At 39.8% G+C, this 23518-nt stretch overlaps 1 long non-coding RNA gene across 1 annotated transcript; it reads left to right on the top strand.

Annotated features, from left to right (window-relative positions):
- Positions 1 to 1107: 1107 nt before the first annotated feature.
- LOC311595804 lies at positions 1108 to 22224 on the top strand. Its single transcript, XR_014778575.1, has 3 exons — positions 1108 to 1302; positions 2596 to 2720; positions 22162 to 22224. It is a non-coding gene; the product is annotated as an uncharacterized lncRNA (long non-coding RNA).
- Positions 22225 to 23518: the final 1294 nt, after the last annotated feature.

The following is a 23518-nucleotide window of genomic DNA, read 5'->3' as shown; positions in this document are numbered from 1 at the left end:
GAAGTCCCACCCAGGGAAGGTCGGTGGGAACAGTCAGACATTGCCGTTTATGCTGACCAGGAAGGGAAAACCTACCAATCAATTAGCTGATGTTAGATGGAGCTGTAATTAGTGATCAGTGGAACAGAAGGCAAATTGTTGAGGGAAGTGTGGCAGGTACAGTGAATTTGACAGGAAGGATTTCAGAGATTGGCGATTCTAAAAGAGCCTTCCCAGTATGGAGCCACCATATGCAATATGAGATATGAAATATGTGCCACACAACAGAGATGGTATGTAGGAGTTTGTTATATGAGCATGGGGGGAGAAGGAAGGGGACGTGCCCCAGATAGATAGATAGATAGATAGATAGATAGATAGATAGATAGAGATAGACACAGAGAGACACAGAGACAGAGGAAGAGAGATAGAGACAGGTAAGAGAACACCAAAGGAGAAAGGTGAGAGAGTAAGAGAGAGAGAGGTAGGTGGGTTTGTCCTTTTATGTACTCCTGGGTAGGGGCACACCTAGTGGCAGGCAGGTAATGATATCATAGGTTGCTAGGCAGACTGGGGGAGAATGCTAGCAGAAACCTTGTCTTGAAAAACCAAAACCATGCTGGGTGTGGTGGTGCACGCCTTTAATCCCAGCACTTGGGAGGCAAAGGCAGGCAGATTGTTGTGAGTTCGAGGCCAGTCTGGTCTACAAAGCGAGTCCAGGACAGCTAATGCTACACAGAGAGACCCTGTCTTGAAAAACAAAACAAAACAAAAAATGAAAACAAAACAAACAAAAAAAAAAAAGAAAGAAAAAGAAAAACCAAAACCAAGACAATAAAAAAACAAAACAAAACAAAAAAACCAACTAACCAAACCAAACCAAAACCAAAACAAAACAAACATCTTTCCCAATGTGGTGAAGGCTAAAGTAAAATGGGCCCTAGTCCAGATAACAATTGCCTCCTCACTTGAACCCACAAGTTTCCTAAAATGAGTATGAAAGCCTGACACGGCTGCCTCCATTTTGTGTCCGTCTCCTTTAGTTTGGCTGAGAAAGCAGATAAGTCATCATTTTTAACTCTTTCTTTTTAGTCTCCTTAGAGGGATCTTAGAACAGCAGAACCCCCAGAATGCACCAGTCTCCAAAGGAGACAGTTATCCAGGAGGGCGAAGCCGCATCCGAAGCAGAAGTGGTCTAGAATCTGGATTGGTTCATGTCAGAACAAAGTCCAGGAATGGAGTCATGTGAGGAGGCTTCTGAGTGCTTGTAAGAACACTTCAAGAAAACAAGAGTCTTGTGACCCCAGCTCTTTCCAAATATAGGTGTGTGTTTGGGATGTGGTTCCCTGCCCCTCTCAGGTGTAGCAGATAGGAGCCGGTTTGCTTCAGATTACCCATTGCCATTTGCCTGTTATTCAGAATGTTTGCAGCCTGGACCAATGAGAACTTTATTCATGTTACCTTTCTTAACCCTCAAAGAGTAAATCATCTGCTGCTTTAAATGAAAGCGGTTATTGCAGGAGACTTTAGCTGGCCTCTTTCATAGGCTCCATTCTCCCAGGTCCCACCAACTCCAGCCTTGGTGACAATCCCCTCAAGCAAGGGTAGAGAATCGGAACAGATTTCTTTCAATAACTATGCTGAACCAGAAGGAAACAGTGACTCGTTCTCAAGTCTCTGGGCATCCTTTCCCCATGTCTGAGAAACCTCTCTTCACCACTGGCAAATTCTCTGGAATAGGCTCGTTCTTTGCTGTCAGACAATTCAGACATTGGGTCTCAAGAAAGTGGACTTTCCCAAGAATCTCACAGTGAAAGAAGGAATAGGCTGGGACCCTAATGGCAGCCAAAGGAGTGGTTTTGTCTTCAGTATGCTAGAGAGAGATTTTACGCAATTTTGACAGCTTGATAAAACACCTTACAGGAGTGATTATGATCAAGACAATAGTATGGCTGGTGGGGCCACTTGTCCTCTAATTAACTTTCCTCTCATGTGAAGACTTTAAAGATGGACCTCTTTGTTCCTCTGCCCAATATGGCCAATTGAATATGTTTGTATTCACTTTACTATTACTTTGTCTCTTTAGTTAGCCTATTGAAGATGTAGAGCTGAGATATATGGGCTGACAGAACCCAGAGTTCTGAAATTCAAATAAGAATTCCAGACCTGCTAGAGTTTGACTTCATTTCTTCTATAGAGAGAGACTGCAATCCTTTTGCATCAATTTTTGGAGGGTAGCTTCTAGCTCAAGACTTCTCTGTGATTGTTAAGCAAAGAACAAAAGGTGACAGGACCATAGCCAAAACAAAACAAAACAAAACAAAACAAAACAAAACACCCAGACACAGGTGTTTCTCTTTACACTGTCTCCTGCAATGCCAGGGCTTTAGGATCACAACTACAGGGGTTGCAAAGCTTGTAGGCAAGCTGACTATGAAAAACACTGATGCTGGAGGTTTGCAGATGCCTTTGGCTCTTGGCCCACCAATGTTAAAGATACTTCTTGGGCTATTCATACATTCCTAATGAGAAAAAGTAAGTATCCACGGTTCTGATGTTGGACAAATTATCGAACATTACAAAATGTTTTATTTCTTCTTCAATATTTCTATGCAGGTGACCTTTGGGTAAGCTGAGCACCAAGGGGAATGCAGAAGAGAAGATGTGGCAGTGAATGGCAAAGTCAAAGCATGACTGAAATGAAACACGAGCGGGTCTGGCCATGTTCCACGGTCTTCCTGGTAAGGAAAGACAATAAACAACTGTGATTAGATAATTAGAGTTCTTTAAGGCAAAAGCAAAGTGGGCTTGGTCTGCTCCATCAGACTAGGCTCAACTTGTTCCAATCTATCAGTTAAATGGATAAATGGTGGTCAAAAACAAAAACAAAAGACCAAGTGAGGAGATTCTCAGTGGAAGTACCAAACAGGCTATAAGACTCAGCACATAGCCCCACCTGCCAAAACTAAAACAAAGACCTAATCCATTAAAGCATGTTCACAGTTCTGAGAATGTCTCTAAATGTACTAACTTTGCTTTCTAGCTTCTGTAGTTCTGCTTCTGGCTAACTCTTCCTGTTAACTGAAGTATGTCAACCCAGACCATGTTGACATGTTGTGTGTGTGTGTGTGTGTGTGTGTGTGTGTGTGTGTGTGTGTGTGTGTGCGTTTAAAAGCTTACTCTGAGAGAGGCTCAGTGCAACACTGGGATCCTGAACACCCAGCATAATTGACAGCTGGCTAACAAAGAGTTTCTATTGTCTTAAACCCATGTCTGAGCAGTCTTCTCTGGTGAATACCCCACAACGTTGACAATTACTATGCATCTACAAAAACTTTTATTTTACACTGTCATCTGTAATCCAAACAAATTTACTATGAGCAACTACGATAAACTTATGGGACCTGCTAGATGGCTCAGTGAGCAACTGTGCTTGCCACTGACCTTGATGATTTGAGTTTGAGTCTTGGCACTCACATAGGGGAAGGAGGAGAGAGCCAGTTCTGGTGCATGGTCCTCTGACCCTCACACTACACAAGCAGTGGCACATGATCTCCTCTTCAATACAAACACACACACACACACACACACACACACACACACACACACATCTACATAGGCACATACAATGCAAAAAGAAGAAAGAAGAAGAAGAATAAAAAGAACTAAAACAAAAACCATCTATGTTAAAGCAGCATGGCTTTGAAGTTGTTACTCTACCCAAATTTTCTTGATCCCAATTTTGAATCTCTTCACCTACCAAAATAACTTTCAGCTCCCTTCATCTCCAAGTCTTGTGCTCTATATTTCAGTTTCAAGAACGCTTTTCCCTTTTAACTTTGAATGAATGCTACTCCTACGCGTTGATACGTAAGATATTTTATAGTTTCCACACTACACTTGATGTAGAGGCTACAGATACCCCTGTTTTTCTCTTTCTCCACCTATTCTCTCCTCTTCTTCCCTCTTCTTTGTACCACTGTGGCTCAAACCCAGGGCCTCATGCATGCTAGAGAAGAGCACTCTTATGTCGCCCTCACAGACATAACAGACTACTTCAAGTATGTTTGGGTGCAGTTCCCTCTGAAAAGCAACTGTCCGCCTGAAGGACTCTGCTGACTGCTGTCCCTCTGAGGTTCCAGACTTGCTCTCCCAAACATTGTTTTTAAAAAAAAAATTTTCCCAAACATTTTTATTCACTTTACTTCAGCTGCCACATTGTTCCTTTTATACCACGAGACAAATTGTTGATAATAATGCACCCCGAGAGTATGATGGACTTGTGAACATTTTATCCTTTTCTTCATATTATTACTAGAAATGTTTTGATATGTAGAACCAAAATGTAGAATATTAATGCTTGCTTAAGGTCATTTTTCCCCCAGAAATACATATGCTGAATTTTTAACCTTATTTGTACAGTTTCCATATGGAACAACCCAGAATGCACCCCTACCTGAGACTCCTGTTTTGCCCTCAAAGAAAAAGATATCTAAGCATTTAAAAATGGGAATAGCAAACCTATTATGCAGGAAGTGAAACTGTAGTAGAATGTCATTTTGATAAACAGAAAGCAAGAAAACTCATGAACAGCGAGTCTGTCTTCCCTATTCTAAATGCTCAATAAAAAATATATTTTTCAGAGCCAGGATCTTTAGATGAAAACCTATTTTTTTTTGAAAAAGAAAAGAAAAAGAAAAAAGAAAAAAAGTATTTAAACTTTATTATTGGCCTTTAGGTTGTTTCTGTTTTCTTTCTTTTTCTACCCACCCCCGCCCTTCTGAAATTTCAGTCAATTAGGTACTTCGTTGCCTGACAGATTGGAAACCAGAAGGGAGAAATTCAAACAGAAATTTGAACTAAAAATGTCTTTACAATACTTCTTTTTCACATTTTTCCTTTAAAATTTACAGAAGACATTTATTTTTGTATATGATTAATCGTGACACGTTTTTGACTTTGCCTTATGTAAAATTAATAGTGGGTCTGCTTTATTCTGAATCCCTACCTATTTTGTGTATTTATTTTAATCACTTGCAATTGGTAGGAGGGCTGGAATGGACGCCCCATCTCTTCTGATTACCAATTCTGTTTTCCAAGACTTGACGCCTTGTTGGTTTCTGATAGCTAAAAGGGTTTTTCCTTCAGTTTTTAGCACAGCCATCTGGATTCATTGTATGTCCATGGCATGAAAATGATACATTTCTTTTTGTGGTTGAACCTAGCGTTTTTGGATTTCTGGTGGGCAAACCTCCCATTTCAATATCTTTATTTTGAGAAGACATATAGAACTCAATGAATACCAGTGGGAGACAGCAGCACTCGTGTGAGAAACACTTAGAAATGGGGACTTTCATGGATGCCGGAGAACATGGCCTGAGATAGTTCAGCCAGAGGAGGGATCCTGGGGAACGGACTTCAAGAGTTTCTAAAATTGGATCCCTTCCCAGGGGACTGGCATAAGTCACTGTCACTGACAGAAGAGAAAATTGTGACACTCCTTGACATCCAGCAGCAGTGAAGTTAGTGGTTATGCCCTTATGGGTGGCTGTGTGGCACACTATGCCTTTATGGGTGGCTGTGTGGCACACTGGGATGTGTTACAGGTACAAAGAGATACACTGACTTGTGAAGTATCTATAATTAAACTTAATTGTTTTTCCCTTTTTTTGTTTTGTTTTTTGTTTTTTGTTTTTTTGAGACAGGACAGGATTTCTCTGTGTAGCCTTGGATCTCATGGACAAGCTTTGTAGACCTTCTGGCCTTGAACTCACAGAGATATGCCACCCTGAGTGCTAAGATTACAGGCTTGTGTCACTGCACCTGGCTGCCCCCCCACCCCCTTTTTGAGATGAGATGCTACTATGTAGTCCAGGGTGATCTGAGATTTACTATCTTCCTTTGCTAGCCTCCAGTGCGCTGGGATTACACACCTGTCTTCTCTCGTGGGAGCTGAGGTTGAAACCAGGCTCTTAAGAATGCATGGCCAACATTTTACTGAAGAGCCACCATTCTAGGCCCACAAATCTTAATTTAAAGGTGGGCTCTCTTTAGGAAGTGTTGGAAGCTCAGAGAAGGCAAGTCTCTATGATAAGGTCATCTCCCTGTTAGGGAGAGAATGGACTCTGACACGTAGTGTGGAGTAAAATAGGTAGCTATGCCAAGTGCTTGAGTTTCTGCTTCTGCCTCTGCTTGAGGCAGACCGACTTCCATCAGTGATGTACTGGCACGTGGGAGTGCAAGCCAACAGATCCTCCCCTCCTCAACTTTTTTTGTTTTTTGGTCAGAATCCTTTATCACAACAGAAGGCAAACCCAGACATATATGTACATATATTTGTTGCACTGGTTGACATTATGTATCACAATAATGACAATACAATGGTAAGTTTAAACAAGTAAAACTTTTTGGAAAGAAATGAAGTAATACTTAATTCTGCAGTAAAATATTTTTTATGTAATGATACTAATACAAAGATTCACTTTATATTTAGTTATAAATTATCTTGTTAACATATTTATTGGTTTATGGAAGGACAATAGAAACAAGAGATTAAATTATCACCATGTTGGGAGTCAATATGTAATATCTGAAAATATTGCTGGTAAATGGCCAAATAAAATGTTATTCAGAAATAAGGCATCAAAGGCCAGAAGAAACACCTTAAGTCATTGACTATGGATCCCAGTGAGTTATGGGCACTTGGGGCGAGTGAAAAAAAGTGAGTGTTTTTCTGTATTATGTGCCTTTCAACATTCTCTCTGTGGTATTTAATTAAAATTTAGATTCATTTAATCAATTCTGTGAAGGCATTGGGTAGTTTTGTGATTGTCTGAAACTGGTTCTTAGAATTAAATAAATGGGAGCTGGAGAGGCAGCTTAGTGGTTGGAGCACTGGCTGCTCTTGCAGAGGACCCTGGTTCTATTCCCACCACTTCCATGGCGATTCGCTACAGGCTGTAAATCCAACTCCAGGGGCTCTGACACCCCAATTCTGGATACTGTTGGTGCTGCATGCACACATAATCAAACATTAAAATAAAAGTCATTTTTAGGAATTAAATTAATGAAGTTGGAATCTGGGTCCTGTGGTGGATTATGGCCTGGTGCTTTTCAGCACTGGAGGATCTTCTGGATATGTGAGTGTGTACCACCAGGGATGCTGAAGCAGATGTTGCGGGAGGTTGTCAGTCAAGGGCTGCCCATTTACTGGAGATTAGGAGTTAAGATGGAAATTTATAGTGATCTTCCCCATTGACCAGTTTATGTTTCTGAAAAACATAAAATGTGTCTATTTCACTGTTGGTGGCACAGTCAATGCTTCATCTTCATAGACTTTAGTGTTCAGAAGTTAGTAAGCACCAAGAGATATTCATTTAATAGATTCATTATTTGATAAAATCTGAAAAGTAAATTCTAACTATGGCTTCTATCTTGTCTTCCCAGTGCCATTTTGACCACTTTAAAGATTAATTTAGTTTCTATAATACAATAATGTAACATATTTAGGTACTATTATTCAATTCAATTATAGAAAAGTAACGGAAAGGAAAGGGAGTCTTTTCAATAAAGAATGTAGTAGATATTGGCTCAGCGCAGATACTCGCTTTAAAAGCATCTGCGTATAGGTTGCATGCTTACAGGCAGCTACTGTGGTGCTCTTCTGAAATGACACCCTCTTCAGTGAGTTCAAAGCATTCACCACACTTATAATTCTCACAAGAGAGTGAATGGGAACTGACTCCTGAGAACCTTATGCATATTTTATAGATGAGGAGATGGAAAGGCAGAGCAACACAGTGCCTAAGTGAGGGTGATAAGATAGAAAGGGCAGTGGAGGTGAGAGTCAAAGGTGGCCTTGATTCTCCAAGCCCTTCTCTGCTTCCTGCTCTCCTCCCAGCATCTTATTGCAAAGTTATAACTGTTTACAGGAAGATTTTACTACAGTTTCCACTGTCTATCTGTCTTTTATTTTCTTTTGCAACTTATCCATAGTCTATTTTCTTTTACCCTTCTTGTTATCCTCTCACTCATTGGAACATTTGATTTTTACTTTGCCCCCTTTGAGAATCTAAATAATATAATTTTATTCAAGTCTTTCTTGAGTTAGCAGTTCCCCCTTTGTATTAGGTCCAGAGTAATGAAATACACTTGTATTGTCAACAGTTAGAGTGCTAAGATGCTAGTATTTTGAGAAAGAACAAAGGACATTGGACAAGAGGCTAGTTAGATGCGGGGTACTGAATTTTGGGGGAAAAGTGAGACTTAAAAGTCTCTGTGAGAACAGAAAAGGATTAAGAAACTTCAGTGATAAGGACACTGGAGAGAATGGTTTCTGAAAACATAAAGACCAAAATGGTTCTTTCATTGACGAGAAGTAAGATGGGCCCATTAAAAAATGATAACTATGTCCAGCCACAGTCTAGACTGGCAAGCCCTCAGAATTGTAACAAATAGTTTAAACCATGAGGCCTGTAATCAGTGACAAATGACCTGCTCAAATAAAAGCAACAGGATGGTAATACAATGAAATGGGAAAACATCATCTTCAGAAGGGAAATATTTTCACTTTCTGCATGATGCAGTTGAAAGACATGAAAGTTGTGAATTCTTTTGTGAATTAAAGATGAATTGTATAGCGAGTGGACTCCTGTGACCTTTCTTGCCCCAAAGATCTATTGATTTTTTGCTATAACAGGCAGCATGTTCTTTTGAGTAGAGCCTCATATGATCAGATTTTTTTTTCTTTTTCTTCTGCTGAAGATCTTAGGCTTGGAGTTGGCTGGTAGAACAGGAGTAAATTGCATTATAGAATATACATGGCCCATCTTACACCCATTATGATCACCTTTTGGTTGCATTCCTATTTTCTTGTTATGATTCACCATATATTCACTATGTATTATATTCTTAAAGGATATCTGACATCATATAGCTTATTGTAACTTTATGTTTTGAGTCTCATGAGTTATTATTCTGGAATCTTGGAAATGGGAGGAAAAACATGTGCCCTACTACAAAACATAAGTTACAAATCTAGCCAGGCTCTTCTCTGATGAGCTCATAACCTAAAATAACCCATTTATACTAATCTACATTCTTCACATGGCTGGTTACCTCTGCTCAGGTACCGTGTGTCTGTCTTACTCAATCTTTTCATGCCAATCTCCCACACTTGCCTCTATTCCAGAATCCTTTCTGCCTGCCGGATGACCCACCTTCTAGTCTACGTCTTCCTATAGGTCATAGTTTTTTTTTTTAATTGATAGGTATTGCATCCAGACAATACACCAGATATTCTCTCTACAAATGTTAAGGGATCAGTATTTCTAAATAGAGTAAATAAAGTGTCACAAAGACACCTGAATAGGATTACTTCTAAAGATCTGCAGTTGTGGTAGTAAGAATATCTTCTAACTCAAGAAGTTAACTTTATATGTCATTTTACAACCGAACTTATTTATAAAAGTATATTACTAATTTGTATTAAAAATCTATGCTATTAAGAAGTGTTACTGAAAAGGAAAAATTACACTATTCTAAGTAGTTCAGAGAACCAGGAGGGCTCCACCATCCTACATGGTGGAAGACTAGAAGATTTACAAGTAGCTGTACTGAGGGAAGGCATCCAAGAGTTTCTATTGCTCTGAAGAGACATCAGGATTAAGACAACTTTTATAAAAGACACATTTAATTGAGCTTGTTTACAGTTTCTGAGATTGATTTTCATCATGGCAGGGAGCATAGCGGCATGGAAGCAGACATGGTGCTGAAGAAGTAGCTAAGAGTTTTACATCTGGATCCATAGGTAGTAGGGAGAGAGAGGGGGGGGGGGAGAGAGAGAGAGAGAGAGAGAGAGAGAGAGAGAGAGACAGAGAGAGAGAGAGAGAGAGAGAGAGAGACAGAGAGACAGAGACACACACAGAGACACAGAGAGGGAGACAGAGACAGAGACAGAGACAGAGACAGAGAGACACACACAGGGAGACAGAGAGATACAGAGACAGAGAAAGAGACGAGACAGAGACTACCTAGCTTGGACTTTTGAAAGCTCAAAGCCCACCCCTAGTGGCTCACTTCCTCCAACAAAGTAACATCTATTCAAACAAAGCTACATCTACTAACCCTTCTCAAATAGTGATACTCCATGATGACTAAGCATTCAAATATATGGGACTACAGAGGCCAATCTCATTCAAAGTTCAACAGAGGGTGAGCACTTACTTCATCAAGGAGGAAAATTATTCCTCTCACTTCTTTTGCACATAAGGTGAATCAGATTTTCTGTTGGCTGGATTCCTAGCCTTTGATTGACAGTCTCAGCTAAATTAGTTTTGAGAGGTGAGTTACTAAATTTAAAATTTTGTAATTTGACCCTCCCATTTATGAGCAAATAACTTACTAATGCTCCATGTTGGGGTTTTTCTTAAATATGCCATTATTTAAAATGTTTTTTTTCTGTGAAATTTCAACTTCTGGATATTATATGGCTGTCACTGTGATGAATTTATAGCAACTGTCATAACCTGTACAATATCTATACAAAATTCATCAGCCAGAATCTTAGCATAGATGAAGCAGATGAGTTTCAGGTCCCACCCGTTACTGAGGAGTTTTAGGCAGTGATAGTTGGTGGGGAAGGTGGAATAATTCTTTCTGAGGATGTGACCATTGGTGGTTTTCCATGTTCCAGCTGATGGCCTCACACCCATGTACAGACGGACAGCACTAATTAGACTTAGTGGGTTACTGAAAAAGAAAAGAAAGACGTGAAGTTGGGAGGGTGGCCATGTTGGGGGACATAGGGGAAGTGTTAGAGGGGAGGAGCAGGTGGTAGATATGATCATATTTCATTGTATGCATGCATGAAATTACCAAAAATAAAAATTAAGAAACCTTAAATATTTTTATATTTTAGAAGGTAATTTCCTTATCTCCTTAGTATTCAGACTCATAAATCTCCTGTACAATTTATAAATTTATAGCATAATTTATTTTAGTGGAAGGAAGCAGTGCTAAAAATATATCTGCTATTTGCATAAATCTATAAATATAAAAAAGAGAGGCAACAAATATTTGAGAATCTATGGTGTACCAGGCACTGCCTGAATAGGAGAGTAAAGGACTTTCCTCATGCTCAGTAGAGAGCCTGGAGTTTAAATCAGAACAGAAAAAAGTGAAATTAAGCCCTTGTGTAGTTTTAGGGAGACTTTGGCTCTGACGTGTTTGTCTTTATCTTCCTGTAGGCACAGCTACAGGAAGTAATCCAGTTCCTGTAGTACCTCTATAAGTTTTCCTTGGCCTGTCTGATTTTCTTCATTCCTATAGTGACAGGGTTGGCAGACTTCAGTGGACTGCTGTGAGCCCACTAATTTTAATTTGTTCAGTGCACAGTTAAGTAATTTAGCAATTACAAGTGTCCTATCTTTTCAATTCAGGAAACTGAGGGCAGAATAACTAAAAAAACAAATAGCAAATATAAGTGTATTTTGCCTGTCAGAAGAACATGACTTTTGCATAGCTGCAGTTGGAAGGCTATGCCGTTTGAGCAGTTAATCTGAGGGTACCTAAAGTGGCGTCTTGAAGAAGCCATTAGACCAAGAGTGCGCCTCCCTCGTGGAAGTCCCATAAAAGAAACTTCACACAACACTGGGTCATCTTGCCCTTTCATGAATCCCCAAGAAGAACTAAGTAGATAATACTGTCCTGAGACATGAGAAAGGTTTTTCTGTCTACTTTGAATTACTACTTTGAATATGTGGTATTCTGTTGCACCTCCAGAATGCAGACTACAACAATGACACATATATTTAAAACAAGTAGCATAAATACGTTTATCTCTCTTAAGATATTTTAATTTAAATAAATATGCATCCCCTGTTTAGAGTTCCAGCAATATAGTTTCACCCCTTCCCTGTCTCTGTTCTCTGCCTACCTCCCCAAAATATTCTCTTTTAGGTATAATCACTATATCCATTTAGTGTACACTCCTCTATATGTCTCTCCACGTTTATATATACACTTAGAAAATTATTCGTATAATTGTATTTGGCTATGGCATTTATGCTATGTTTTTTTTGAAAGCTTTGTTCTTCATATAATAAATGCCTTGGGTCCTTTTAGTCTATCAGTCTGTGTGTCAATCATGGTCCATTCAGAAAACAAATGACCAAACCCAAATAGAATAATTTGAGGGAATTTCAACCAACTCCATTTTATGGCTGGGGTAAGGAAATTCATAGGAGTTGAATGGAGTTATCACCTTGAAATTAGTGATAATGGAGACATTGTTACCACTCAAGAGAAGATGCAGGCGGGGGGGGGGGGTAGTGGTGGTGGTGGGAGAAGAGGTCCTATTGGGAAGACACATAATTGACAGGAGACAGTAACAGAGGCAGAGGCATTTGGCTGGTGAGGGGTTGTATAGCAACACTGAGACCGCCAAAGGCGGGAGCGACTAGTCTGAGCCATTCTTGCAAGGACAAACCCAAGAAGCTAAGTTCCTTCTCTCTCCTTTCTTTCCTCCCTATAAAGGACTGGACATTTTTATTTCTCCTCTATTTGACACACAGTAACTCTCAATCTGTTAATATTTGGAGATGGGACCTTTGTGAGATCATTAAAGGTATATGTTGCCATTAAGGCTGTGGGCTCTCGTGATGGGAGTATTGCCCTTGTGTGAAGACACATCAGAGCGCTTTCTCCCATGTAAGTGCACAGACCCAGAGCATGGGAGGCCTTCCTCTCCAAGCCTCGAGAACAGCCCTCCCCAGAAACCAACCTCCACTGCGTCTTGTTCTGAGACCCTCCCAGACTATAGAAACACATTTTTTGTTGTTCTTTAAGACCACTCTGACTTATATTTTGTTTTGGCAAGCAAGAACACTGGATTGTTGTCCTTGATTTTGGAGGGAGATCCTCATTCCTCATTGGTTGAATTCAGCAGGAAGCTGGAAAACAAGATAACATCCCGATATGCTAGCCTCTCACAGTACAGAGTTGACACAGTCATACAGACTTGGTAATTCTTTCAGTACGGCACGCATTCTTCTAGAGGCCAGGGAATGAGATTAGAAAAGTCATAGTCACTACAAAGTTCACAGTCTGTTGGAGTTTGGATCCTATAGATGCAAAATATTCCTAGCTTGAAAACACCTTTGCTGGCTAAATTGTTAGCAATAGAAGTTTAAGCTGCTTTAAGTTTTAAGATACAAACAGTGCTGTGTGAACATCTGTGAGGTTATTTCTTGCCAGCAGACATCAAGAAGTAAATTGTTGGATTAAAGGGCATGCTTATTAGCATTGAATAGATTGACTTAATATCTACTAACAAGGATTTAGACTAATACTCTTCCTTAATAATAGTTATCTGTCTCCTAAAGTTCTGTCCCGTTTATGTGGGGAGGGTTGGGGATGCGAGATAATTGAGTCTGTTCTTTCCTGATTACTGGTGAATAGAAGAAACATTTCAGTATTTCTGGCCATTTATAGTCTTCTTTTTGTAAACTGCCTTACCTGTTAATATAATTTGGTGGGTTTCTTTCTTGTATTTCATTTTTTGAGGTGTTCTTCATCCACTTTTTGCTATTCCCACTATATGTCTGAGTCCTTTTCCTTTGGCACCTGTTCGCTCAGGCATTGGGTTGTACTTATAATTGGGGCCTCTCAAAGGTTAAACAGTGTTTGACGGAGCTTATCTTATAATTATGGTGGTTCATTCTTCACTATTCTTGAGCATACCATTTCTCTAAGACACATTCGCTCTGTGACTTGGGGAATATGTGCCTTGTTTGTAGAATATAACAATAGCTATTCCCCTGAAGAATGTAGTCTCCCGGTTCATTTTGGGTGTTGCTGGTCATGTGACACCCACCCCTTTCTCATAAAGCTCTTCATGTGCTCCAGTCAAGTGAAAGATGCCTTTGCTGCTCAGGCTGGTGTAGAGAAGTAAAAGAAGGAAACACGGTCTGGTTGCTTCTGATGAAAGGTGCAAATCACACTGCCAGCTGCAGGTACCCTGCCCTCTTGAGTTCTGTTCTCCTGAGCTACACCTAAGCTGCATTTCTGCCTCCAAGGGCTGTTCATCTCTTGTGTAATATTGGTGGTAGCTTCTCATTTCCCCCTAATCACATTTGTCTTGTGTCTCTCTTGTATTTTTTTAAATAATTTTTTTGACTAAGAAAAAATCTTGTTTCTTTTCACAACTTTTAACAATTCAAATATATTTTTATACCCCTGTTCCCAGAGTCCTAGGCTGATGACCTAATTCTGCAATATTAAGTCTAACCACCTGCTACCTCTACAAGTGGTACCATTGACAGAAGGCATGGTGAAGCATGCAAAGAATTTATTTTTGGTTTGGGCAGATCAGGAAGATAGCTAATCCAGAAAACTGTCTTCCTTGTCCTGGCAACAGATTTAGGTTTATATTGGGGAAGAACAAAAATGGGGAGCCAAGAGGTATGCATATGCATGTTGTAGGTCTGGCTGCTGGGAAGGGAGAAAACAACTTCAAGAGATCAGATTGGTTGCAGGAAGTTGAGTAAATTGGGACAAGGACTGGTTACTTCTTAAACTTCCCCAATTATTAAGGAACCTCTCTTACATTTGGTCATGACAAGTATTTGTTGACAGAGACAGAAGATTGGAGACTGATCTAGGCCCAGGAGTTGCCACTGTTTTTCTGTTTTAAAGGACCAAATAATAAATGCTTTGTGGACAGATGGGTTCTGTCAGAGATGCTCAGCTGTGTGTCTGTCATACAAAAGCAGCCAAAGATAATAAATGCAGATAAAGGGACTTGGCCGTACTCTACCAAATCTGATATATGAAGTAAAGCACTTTTGGTTTAGTTTGCAGTCAGACCCCTGACCTCTTTCCTATGTAACAGATAAGATTCTAAGCCCACTGGAGAATAAGCTCTGCCCAATTCTGCTAGAAGAACTGCTTGGGACCTGGATCTGCTTATTAACCTGCTGCCTTCCCTCATCTTTATTCTTTGGGCAGCGTTAAGGAGAGAAGGCTAAATGTCAGTCTTCTCAGAGCCTTGGAAACTTGGAACTTACCTTCAATTTCTTTTATCTATCTATCTATCTATCTATCTATCTATCTATCTATCTATCTATCATCTATCATCTAACTATCAATCATTTATCTGTTTCTCTCTCTCACCTATCATCTATCTATATCTGTCTATCATCTTCTGTGACATTAAGACAAGCCAAGTCACCTCACTGTGGAGCTTGTGGGGACACAAGAGCTGATAAAATCTGGCTGGATTGCTGGCATTGGAGTTGAAGACAGGACTGTGGTTCACAGTCAACTTTTCCTGTTGTAAGCTATTTAGAAATTTGGCAAATTTAATGATGCATAAAGTCTTTGGGCTCCTTAGCGGCAAGGTTCTATGTTTGGAACAAGTACTGCTATCCAAGTTCAGCTCATATGTCCCACTGAAAACCACATTTGATACCATAGTGAAACCCACCTCCTTTTCTGTCTAGCCTTGGAGTAATGAGAAAGGGTGTTAAGTTTAGTGTTTGGAATGAAGTTCCAGTGTGCATTTTGTCATTTACAAATTGTGTGACCTTGGAGCTGGTGCTTAACACTCTGTTTGATTCAGTTTGTCCTAAAGTGGGAATAATAGTGGCCATCCTCTAGGATTGTCTTGAAGACTAAGTGAGTATTTTATATGTTAAAAGGTCATTATAAAGGGAGAGTTCAGCATGTCAGTTGAGAATAGGAGCCCTAATGCACATAATTTCTTGGTGTCAGTTGCTGGGGTTTGTTAGTTTAAATGCAGAAAGTGGAGGGATGTAACAGAAACAGTGCACACCAAGCATGTTAACTAGCAAGCTTGTGTTACATTTAGCAGGATACTAAATGTTAATTTATTTCTGTTTAAATTTTATTGTTCCCAGGGGCTTTATTTCAAGTCAGTGCATCTACTTTTAATCTTCTTACAATTATCTAGGAGGATAAATTAAGGCTTCTTTCCACTGAGGATATTTAAATGAAGCATTCCATTTGAAATCAAATCTGTATAAAATGTAGCCTTACCTGCTATAAGGCTGGGGAATGAAGTAGCAAAGTGCAGCTCACCTGTTTATTTAGTGGGTTAGTAAAGCCTGTTTCCTGTTTCTTGTTCCTTCTCTTCCTCCTCCCCCTCCTCTTCTTTTTCTTTTCTACCTTTTAATTCAAAAGAGGGAGCAAGGCATTGGGATCAGGCTGTGGTCTTTGGATCCGATGACTTGGGCTTGAATCCCAGCACTGCTAGGTACTATTTCTACCACTTGGGTAAGCTCCTTCCTCTCTCTTCATTGCACTTTCCCCACCCATAAATTTTAACTAATAGTAACGCATGGATTAAAGTCATTTTAAGAGCTAACATCTCACAGGTTGGGTATGATGGTCCAGGCCTGTTATCTCGGCACTCCACAGGCTAAAGGAGAAAGAGCAGGAGATTGAGGTAGCCCCAAGACACTGCTAGAAAGACCCTAGCTCAGAAAACAACCAAACAAAAAGAGAACAGAGGGCTCAGTCCATGTAAAATATATAGACGGGTGTCTTTTTTACATGCCTGGTGCGTAGCACAGTAAGAGTCCACTAAATGGTAGTGAGTACATATTATTGGCAAGACTATGCTAAGCACAGCATTAAGGATCTAGTTGTATAAAAAAAGAGAAAAATGGGCAGGTCCTGGACTTTTACAAAGCAATCTACTCCATAGCATCAGGCTAAGAACTGGAGGCAAGCAGAGACACAGTGGGCTTGAAGCTCTAGGAACAAGAGACTGACTTCTCTTACAATACTCCCACAAGAACACTTTGGGACTGAAAGTGTGGGACTTTTCTTCCACAAAGCTAAGAAGCAATTAGTTCTGCAGCAGGCAACTACTAGGCGTCTTCTGCTTTACTTATCGTATCCTCTACCTGCAGGTTGTATGAGATCCAGTGAGTTACAAGTCAGATCCACAGGCTAACCCTGTCTTCAGACGTCTTCAGTTTGATGAATTTACTGAAGTATATTAGGAAACATATTTATGCACTTATCAGAGGATGCAGATGAGAAAGGAGACACATCAAAACAAGGAGCATGGAAGGGACCATCTCTAGGTGCGCTAGAACAACCATGTGTATAGTGACCTGGAAGCCCTACCCCAAATTCAGTATTAAGGTCTTTTTTTCTGAAAAAATTTTTTTATTTATACAAGAATTCTTTTCATATGATACGTTTTGCCCGTATTCTTTACCCCCACCCAACTCTTCCCAGATCCTCCCCATTTTACTACCCCCACAACTTCGTGTTCACTCTCTCTTTCCATATAAAACACATATAAACAAAAATTATGTATTTGTGGAAGGCATATTTTTAAGCACGATTGATTACGTCATTGGCCAGCAGTGATCAGCAATGGCCAACTCAACCTGCAGTTATTCTCCCTTCCTAGAGATCGGGGTGGGATTGGAAGTCCCAACCCTGTAATAATGACTTAGTCTTCCCTGTGGCCAGCCCACAGCTCAAAGCTAGCTGAACTGCCAGTCATTCGGTCAATGCTGGAACGACATTACTATAACACTAGAAAATTTAAGTTTCAGAAGCTTGTATCATCTCACCAGGATATGGAGGAGACAAAACGTGTATTTCACAATACCAGAGCGGGAGAATGCTTAGGTAATAAAGCTTCTGTTTAATTTTAGAAAAAAAAAATTCTTCTCAACAAACAGTCAAGGCCTACATTATTCTTGGTGTTTTTGTTCGCACCTGAGAAAACTCAAGCTGCTGCAGCACTGACGAGGAGCGGAGATGTGAGATTTTGGCCTTGAATCGATCATTCTTTATGGTAGGCCGTAACAAGGCCTGGTGCACCCAAGTACTATCCAGCATCCCAGTGGATTAAAAACGGGTGGTCGCTGGGATCTATAAAATGCTTTGTTGATGCTAGAAGCTGTGCCCTGCTGCTCTCATGTATTGATACAGTTTGCAGGAGTTAAGGACAGGTTGTCTCAGGATACGCTCAATTCGTTCCAAGCTCTGATCGTGTAAGCAACTATCACTTTAGAAAGGGCCATTCAGCTCATCTTTTCCTACACACAGAAAACCATAAGGATGCTTTTGAGATGGGTACCCTTCCTGTACTAAAGCAAGGAAATAGGTTTTTAAATTTTCTTTTTAAAAATATTTTTTGAGATAATAATATAATTACATAATTTTCCCCTTCTGTTTTTTCCTTCCAAACCCTTCAGTGTGCTCCCTTACTCTCATTCAGAGTCAGTCTTTTTTTCTTCGATGGTTGTCATCGTTGTTGCTGTTGGTTGTGGGGTGGTGCTTGTTATTGTTGTTGGTGTGTGCGTGCGTGCATGCGTGCGTGCGTGCGTGTGTGTGTGTGTGTGCATGTGTGTATTCTTAAAGATATAAGTACAACCTGTTCAGTCCACATAAGGATCTCTGCATACATATGTTTTCAGTGCTGATCATTTGATATTAAATAAGTAATTAGTGGGCTCTTTGCAGACACTGGTCATTGGGACTGTATTGAACCTGAGTAAATAAATTTGTTTATGTCTCTCTGTCTTCTAATAGCTTCAACATTCCCCCATTTATCTCCTACTGACATCATTAAAATTGACCACATTACTCGAGAGATTCATTTGACTTGTCATTCTTTCATGGATTCTTTGTTCTTAAAAACAAACAAACAAACAAAGAAAAGCATAGAGCATCTTACCATAGTCCTATTTTTGAAATTCACTTTCTTTTGAAGATCCAGCGTTCAAGTAGCTTAATAAAGATTTCATGTATTCCTCTTTATAATGAGCATTGTGTGAACTCAGTTCAAGATTTAGCCAAAGGCTCCATTTAAGAACCAACAGGAACCCAGGCAGTGGGAGTGGTGCATGCTTTAATCAGGAGACAGAGGCAGGACATGAGTTCCAGGACAACCAAACACAGAGAAACCCTGTCTCAACAAACAAAAACCAACCAACAAACAAATAGAAAAGAACCAATAAGAGTTGTGATGTGTAGGCTTTGGCCTTTTACAAACCTATTTTATTTGGAGTTCTTTAATGCCTTTACTTCCCTTCCAACCCATCTACCCTAGATAGGAGAGGAAAGAGGTTAATGGGGACAGGAGAAGCAGAACGTCTTAGATTCAGTTTCTTGGGCAGCTTCTACTTTTCATCGTCAGGATTCCAGCAGACACATCAAACAGCAAACCAGAAGTTCAACAAAAACGGCTGCAACTACAGCAGCTGGAACCCAGAGCAGTATCAGGGACTCAGAACTCAGAACCGCGAAGCCTTTTCTGGAGCCTTTTTCTCTAGTAGTGTCTCAGAGTGAAGCAATAAACTGCCAAGAAATGGGAAGTGATCAAAAAGCCAAAAAGCCAAGCCTCTGGTTTGGGGCTCATGTATGTATGTATGTATGTATGTATGTATGTATGTATGTATGTATGTATACACACACACACACACACACACACGTGTGTGTGTGTGTGTGTGTGTGTGTGTGTGTGTATGTATGTATGTATCCTCACAAAGTCCATACCAGAATGTTTATCAGTTGGCAAAGATCATTCCCCCACAAGAGGTGGCTCCTTTTCTAGCAGACAAACATCACACACCCTCACACAAATCTGTATCACATCCTATACTTGGGATCCAAACAACAACATATTTACATCCACCACAGTGATGTTTCTTTCCTCTACAGCTCTAAACCTGAACTTGAATATTAGTTGACATAATATATGGTAATTAGCTATGCCCTCAAGTGCAGAAACAATAAAATAAGATCTTTGCATTATTGGGACAATAGATGCAGGTGAGTTGGAGCTAAGAAATTAGTGATAATTAAGAAGAGACCAGCATCATTGAGGTGAAATCTTCTGGGAAGTGCTTTCTCAGATTCTGCCCACAGAAGCTGCTCTTCAGAGGTGGCCAAAGGAGCAGTCTCCCAGGTGGTTTTGAAGGTTTAAAGGATTGTAGAGAGAAGCTGAGGCTTGGCACTATGTGGCAGGGGTGCAGTCCCTGAAGAGAGTTCAGGAGATGCTGTTGGTGAAAGTGCAGCCCAACTGCTGCAAGAGAAACCAGCATTTTGGAGACTCAAGTACTGCAGGATGACCACCACTAACAGCAGCATCCATGGAGTGGAACCAGCAAGATCCTGTAAGAGAAGCTGTGTATGCTGCAGAGGGCAGAGCCAGAGAAGTCACTCAAGTTGGAGGAGCCGAGAAGTTCTTGAGTGTATTGCAGACACTGGATGTTGAGTTACACTGGTGGAGTTTTGCTTTTTCTTTATTTGGATTGTGACTGTGCCCTGGTTCTTCCCTTTTGAAGTAAGAAAGTATTTAATTTATTTTTGCTTTTATAAGTTCCCACAGTTGAAAGACCTTGAATTTTAAAAGAGACCTTGGATTTTTAAAGAGATTGAATTTTAAAGTGCTTGAATTTGTAAAGACTATAGGGCCTTGTAAGTTTGTAAAATGTTTTATATTGTAATATTAGTATTACTGTGTGACCTTGGGGATGGACAAGAAATAAAAGGCTGTGGCTTTAATAAAGATGTGCTTGTGTGTCAAGTTAACAAGTGGCCAATTATGCAAGATAGTTTTATGTCAGCTTGACACAAGTTAAAGTTAACTGAAAGGAAGAAATGTCAATTAGAAAACTGCCTCCATATGATCTGGTTGTAGGGCATTCTTTAATTAATGATTGGTGGGGAACAGCAAAACCCATTATGGGTGGTACCATTCTTGGCTTGGTTTGTGTGCCTGGGTTCTATACAAAAAGTAGGCTGAGCAAGCCATGATGAACAAACCAGGAAGAAGCACTCCTCAGTGGCCTCTGCATCAGCTCCTAGCTCCAGGTACGTGCCCTGTTTAGGTTCCTGTGCAGAATTCCCTCATCAATGGATTGTTACATGGAGTATAAGCTGAAATAGACCTTTTCTTCACAAAATTGATTTGGTCATGGTGTGTCATCATAGCAGTAGTACTCTAACTAAGACAGTTAGAAAGAAAATAAATAAGGAAAGAGAAGGCAGTGAAAAAGAACAGAAAACCCAAATAGGAATTAGACATAGAGAATGAATAATAAATGACTGTCACGGCATGAGAACAAGTCATAGAGGTTTTGCTTGACAAAGTTCCAAAGATCTCTGGCTCATCACCACTGCTCTTAAATATTATGTATGGTCCAGGTATAATTATGTCTAAAAACTACTTTGAAATCTGCTTTTTCTTCTAAAACTGTCTTTCTCTCTATTTCTTAGCCCTAATGAAATTCACATCGGAAAAACATTTTCCCACAGAGAATGTTGAAAGAAGGCATCTGGCCAAAGGATTGAGACAACAAGAGAGTCTTGGGTCTGACTATTGTGTGAAGCCAGGCAGAAACTACTTGAAAATAGAGTCATGACTTTGCCATAACAGTAACTGGTTAGATATTGTTAGTTGTAAGAAAGTAAAACTTGTTTCTTTAGAATTTGCTTTGAAGGCAACAGAAGGTAGACTTGGAACATCATGCTTTACAGATATTTTACAATAGAGGACTCCTTGGCAGTTAGCCTAGGCTTGGATAGCACATCTGTTGGTTTGGGACTAGAAGTAAGTGAAGTTTTTTGTTTTATGTGTTAAAGGCATTAAGTTTCAAGCTATGTTTTTATGATATCATATAAACACAATGGCTTTAGCCTGGGAAAATTTATGATTAAACTTTCCTGAGTATTGTTTAAGAAATAATAATCAGGTCGTGATGATCACTGCTTGGATATTGATTCATTTTTGCCATATGCCTTATCATAGGTTATACAGAACTGTTTGTATTTCTTTGTTAGATTGTTTTCTTGCTTTGTTCATTTTTAAAGGCTCTATTGATTGTAAAAGATGAGAAAATCATGATGTAATATGTAATTTAAAAAACTGAATTTCACTTTATATAAAGTACTGGGGTTGGCCAAAGGAGAAAGGAAAAGCAGAAGAAAAGTAAAGGATAGAAGACCTTTCAGTTTGCACTGCATTTATGCCTTGGCCAAATATTTCTTTTCTCTTCTGTTCCTGAACCTCTCCTCAACAACTAGTTCCTCTGACTAGTTGTTCAACCAACAGTTGGCTTCCCTTAACCAGCTGTTCACTGCCTTCTCAATTCTCCCTAAACTATCAATACTTTCTCTTCTTTCTTCCAGGAGCTGGTCTGCAGGAAATGATAGATATAAGTCCACCTATATGAAAATTATGAAGAAAGACCAAGATTGTCAGGTGAGGCAAAACCAACAACAACAACAACAACCCAAACACTCTTTCTGTAAGACACAAACAGTTGCTTGAAAGTAAAGGGATGGAAAGGTGTTATCATGCAAATAGCAGTCATAGCAACGCTGGATCTGCTATGTTAACTTCAGCCAAGTAGACTTTAGGTTTTATGACAAAAATGTTATTAGAGACAATAAAAATATTTTCTAATAATAGTGAGTCAATAAAACAAGAGAATATACCTTTACAAACAACTATCTACTCAACATATTGTCACAATACATTAAAAACAAGTCAGAATTAAAAACAGAAAATGATAAATGAACAATTATAGTAAGAAGTCTTAATAGTCCTCTATAAGAAATTAAAAGAACTATTAGAAAATCAATAAGAGACTACAAAAGAAATGAGAAACCACTTTAATCATTTGATGCATTTGGAGCATTCCACTCGGTATAAGAAAGTACAGATTCTTGTTATTGTGAATGTCTAAGTTTTGTTCCAATACTGGGCGTGCTGTATCAAAGAAAAGGTGATGCTGTTGTCAGTAGGAGTCCTAGTTGAAATGGCATGCCTCTTCCATTTTAAGGTGAGGAATGCGTCACAGCAGAGTGCTAACTTAACTGATTCTAAGGCTTGCCATTGTTGTAACTATCACTAATACACCCACACCCTCCAGCAGTGGACTGTTGCTACCTCATTGTAGTGTTGACTCAGAGATGCTGGGGTATTTTCCTTTGTGATCACTGCACCCTCATCTTTAAGAGGTCTTGAATGCTTGTGCTACTATAAGTTTCTTTAGGGGCTGAGGAGGTGTGTCAGTGGGAGCTTATGGTACAAGCATGAGGACCTGAGTTTGATGGCCTAGTACTCACATGAAATCCAGGTTTGGAAGTGCTTATTTATAATTCCAGTACTGGGGGAGTGGAGAGAGACAGGAGAATCTGACTTCAGCACTAGGGAGTGCTGGTGTGCATGCGTGTGCACTTGCATGTGTATAACAGGTAGATGTTAGGTCCCATGCAGTCTAGTCAGTGTAGCTGAAAGGGTAAGCATTGGGTTCACTGAGAAACCCTGACTCAAAAGATGAAATGAAGAGAAAGATATGAAAGCAGTGTCAGCTTCTGGCCTTTACATAAAACATGCACAAAACTGATCATACCCACACCCACGACCATGTACATCACCTGCACCTGTGTGTGCACACATGCATCCTGGTCCACAACATTCAGCATGGCTTGGGAGATGGTTTCAAATAGGTGTTCTGTGTCCATGTTGTACTCCCAGGAG

Source organism: Acomys minous (assembly GCF_964271855.1).
Source record: "Acomys minous genome assembly, chromosome: 4".
NCBI lineage: Eukaryota > Metazoa > Chordata > Mammalia > Rodentia > Muridae > Acomys > Acomys minous.
This window is presented reverse-complemented; position numbering and strand designations above follow the sequence as displayed.